The sequence below is a fragment of the Colobus angolensis genome, unplaced genomic scaffold, assembly GCF_000951035.1.
Source record: "Colobus angolensis palliatus isolate OR3802 unplaced genomic scaffold, Cang.pa_1.0 Scaffold476, whole genome shotgun sequence".
Lineage (NCBI taxonomy): Eukaryota > Metazoa > Chordata > Mammalia > Primates > Cercopithecidae > Colobus > Colobus angolensis.
In genome coordinates, this window is record NW_012118221.1 from 467,096 (window position 1) to 471,269 (window position 4,174).

Below are 4,174 nucleotides of genomic sequence, written 5' to 3' on the forward strand. Positions count from 1 at the left end.
TTTTTTTTTTTTTTTTTCATGTCGAGACTGGGTCTTGCCATGTTGCCCAGGCTGATTTTCATTTCTGTTAGACTCATCTTTTTTCTTAATTCTTGCTTGAATTTCCATTCCAGTATAATAATGCAAGTCAAAGGAAGGTTAAAATGTACCTTATTTAAACTGCTAATCTTTATAATTACTGACAATACATCTCTGATATTTCTAAAATGAAGACATCTTCCTTTTCTACAAACTCAGAAAATGCCAATGAACTATCTTAACATTTTTTAAGTTCAAAACATTTTGGTGACAGACACAAGTCTGCTGAAAGGTACAATAGTAGATATTCATGTTGCTTTCCTATACTGGCACTACCATTTGACAGCTAGTGCCTTACTCATAGTAGTCAATAAATGTTCCTTTTCTTTCCTTCTGTCATTGTTTCAATGCGACTTACTCTTCACTGATATTTTAACACGGAATATAGGACGTCTTCAAAGACACTTGGTAATATAGAGGCTGATGTAAGAACACACAAATAAATAATACTAGGTTTAATTTTTCAAGTTAAAAGGACTTCTTCACCTCATTTTGTCAAATGTACCAAACACCTTAAATTGCTGACGAATTTGGTTCTTTCAGCTAACAATGTCAAAGTTTTAGCTGTCTTAAAACAAATTTTTATCTTCTTTGAAAAGTTTCAACACCTTAAAAATCAGTACAGTGGCCCAGTGAGGCGGCTCATGCCTTTAATCCCAGGACTTTGGGACGCGGAGGCGAACAGATCACCTGAGGTCAGGAGTTGGAGACCAGACTGGCCAACATGGCGAAATCCTATCTCTACTAAAAATAGAAAAATTAGGCCGGATGCGGTGGCTCACCCCTATAATCCCAGCACTTTGGGAGGCCGAGGCGGGCGGATCACGAGGTCAGGTGATCCAGACCATCCTGACTAACATGGTGAAACCCCATCTCTACTAAAAAATACAAAAAAATTAGCCGGGCATGAGGGCGGGCGCCTGTAGTCCCAGCTACTCGGGAGGCTGAGGCAGGAGAATGGTGTGAACCCAGGAGGTGGAGCTTGCAGTGCGCCGAGATCGTGCTCTGCACTCCAGCCTAGGTGACAGAGCGAAGACTCCGTCTCAAAAAAAAAAATACAAAAATTAGCCGGGCGTGGTGGCACGCGCCTGTAATCCCAGCTACTCAGGAGGCTGAGACAGGAGAATCGCTTGAACCCAGGAGGCAGAGATTTCAGTAAGCAAAGTGCCACTGCACTCCAGCCTGGGCGACGAGGGAAACTCTGTCTCAAAACAACAACAACAAAAATTTAAAAAATAAAAATAAAAATCAGTACAGTTCTCTCAAAAGTGTATCTTTTTTCCACTCAACTGGGACTTTGGGCTACGGAAAACGTTAACCAGTACTAGTAAGGAAGCTCAATTTGCCTCTACACTAATTGGGAGCGCTGAAAACACAAGGCCGCGTCACAGCCTCTTCAGCTGTCAGTGAGATCCGTCACCTTCACTTTACCAGCTAAGGAAACTGAGGCCCAGGGGAAGGAAGGGGCTTGCCTGCAGCCATCTCATTCTTTCCTGAAAAGACCAGCGTCTGACAGCAGCAGTGTTCTGCCCCGAGGGCTAACAGACGGCCCCGCGGAGTATGGAAGAGACTTGTCCTCCCTCCTGCCGCCTAACCCCGGGGTGAAAAACAGGCGCCCCTTCACGCAGTGCCACAGGCAGGGACCCAGAGTAGGTCTTGGCCCTAAGAGTGCGCCTTCTAGGGGATCCATAGCTGCTGCCCGTCGGTCCTCCCAGAAGGAGGGGCTGTCACTCACCTGCGACTGGAGAGAACGCAATCCCCTGCTTGGCGTTGGCCGTACACCAGGAGACCTAACTGCAAAGTGCGATGGCTGCCGTGGCCCCAGTTCGCATCAGCCCCTTCCGGGCCGGCGGGTGCCTCACTAGCGACAGTCCGCAGGACCGCGTCGCCGAGCGCCCTAGGTTCCGCCTCCTGGCAGTATTGCCGCCAATTCCGCAGTTGAGCGAGTCTGCTCGCATCCCCTAACGCCGCCCGGGTCTCCTAGTCGCCTGGTCTCCCCACACCCGCCCGCCCGAAGGGATTTTAGGGGCCTACGTGCCTAGAAGGGAACACCCCGTGCCTCCCTAGGGGAAATTACTTTTGGCTTTTTTTTTTTTGAGACGTTGTCTCGCTCTGTCTCCCAGGCTGGGGTGCAATGGCGCCATCTCGGCTCATTGCAGCCTCCACCCCCTGGATTCAAGCGATTCTCCTACCTCAGCCTCCAGAGTAGCGGGGACTACAGGCACCCACCACCACTGTCTGGCAAAGTTTTTTTTTTTTTTGAAACGGAGTCTCGATTTTGTCGCCCAGGCTGGAGTGCAAAGGCGCGATCTCAGCTCACTGCAACTTCTGCCTCCCGGATTCAAGCAACTCTCCTACCTCAGCCTCCTGAGTAGCTGGGAGCACAGGCGTGCACCACCATGCCCGGCTAATTTTTGTATTTTTAGTAGAGACGGGGTTTCACCATGTTGGGCAGGCTGGTCTCCAACTCCTGACCTCAGGTGATCCGCCCGCCTCGGCCTCCCAAAGTGCTAGGATTACAGGCGTGAGCCACTGCGCCTGGCTACTTTTTGTATTTTTAGTAGAGACCAGGTTTCAACATGTTGGCCAGGCTGGTCTCAAACTCTTTAGCATAAGTGATCCACCTGCCTCAGCCTCCCAAAGTGCTGGGATCACCACCGCCCCCTACCTAAAATACATTTTCAAAGTACACGTGTTTATTGAATTCATTTTTTTCTTTTTGTTATTTGTGCTTATTGAATTCACCAGTGATTTACACACTGTAGCTATGTACCAGATAAATGTTGGTTATTCAGCTTTTATTCAGCTGGTTATTCAGTTGTTTTACAGACGGTCTTGGCTGGGTGTGGTGGCTCACACCTGTAATCTCAGCACTTTGGGAGGTCGAGGTAGGCGAATCACCTGAGGTTAGGAGTTCAAGACCAGCCTGGCCAACATGGTGAAACCCCATCTCTACAAAAAATACAAAAATTAGCCGGGCATGATGGCAGGTGCCTGTAATGCCAGCTACTCGGGAGGCTGAGGCAGGAGAATAGCTTGAACCCAGGAGGTGGAGGTTGCAGTGAGCTGAGATCGAGCCACTGCACCCCAGCCTGGACGACAGAGCAAGACTCTGCCTCAAAAAAAAAAAAAAAAAAAAATTGTGCTTTCTAGGAACCTTAAAACAAACTAGGAGTAACTAGAAACAGAATTAACTATTTTTTGTTGTTGTTGTTTTAAGTAGAAGTAAAAATGCCCAACTAAGAATAAAAGTTACTTAGCTGCAAACAGATACCTGAGCCCAGAAAACAGGTTACACAACACCATGAACACACTATTAAGACATGTGAAGAGCAAAGGTCAAGAACAAGGAAACATACACATGTCAGCAGATTTATTTATTGCACCAATACCAAACAGGAAAAGTCTCTATGCAGATTAGAAAAGTGATCTACTCAAGTAACATGAAAATCAGTGCAAAGGATGTAATGGAACAGAATCTCAGATTACAAGTAACTTCTTAAAGCCTTGTTCCATTAAACTTATATGGATGGCTCATTTAAATGAAATATCCTGGATACATAAATCCATAGAGTAAGTATATTAGTGGTTGTCAGACTGAAGGAAGGAAAAATGGGGAATGATTGCTAATGGGTACTGGGTTTCTTTTTGGGATGATCATATGTTCTGGAATTAGATAGTGGTTATGTTTACACAACATTGCGACTATACTAAAAACACTTAATTGTACAATTTTAAAAGGTCGATTTTACGGTTTATCAACTATATCTCAAAAAAGCTATTATAAAAAAATTTTTAAAGCAAATTTTAAAAAGCTTATATGGCATTTATTATTTAAAACTGATTTACATGAGTAATTACACAAAACCATTTAGTTTTTTTTTTGTTTGAGACGGAGTTTCGCTCTGTCACCCAGGCTGGAGTGCACTGGCGTGATCTCTGCTCACTGCAAGCTCCGCCTCCTGGGTTCACACCATTCTCCTGCCTCAGCATCCTGAGTAGCTGGGACTATAGGCACCCGCCACCACGCCCAGCTAATTTTTTGTATTTTTAGTAGAGACAGGGTTTCACCATGTTAGCCAGGATGGTCTTGATC

At 45.7% G+C, this 4,174-nt stretch overlaps 1 protein-coding gene across 1 annotated transcript in view; it reads right to left on the reverse strand.

Annotated features, from left to right (window-relative positions):
• Nucleotides 1–2,074, reverse strand: part of SAR1B (secretion associated, Ras related GTPase 1B) — a 57,524-nt gene extending 55,450 nt beyond the window's left edge. Inside the window, exon 1 of the mRNA XM_011958817.1 lies at nucleotides 1,814–2,074. The gene's annotated coding sequence lies outside the window, so the exon portion shown is untranslated. The remainder of the gene's footprint in view (nucleotides 1–1,813) is intronic.
• Between the last annotated feature and the right edge of the window lie 2,100 nt (nucleotides 2,075–4,174).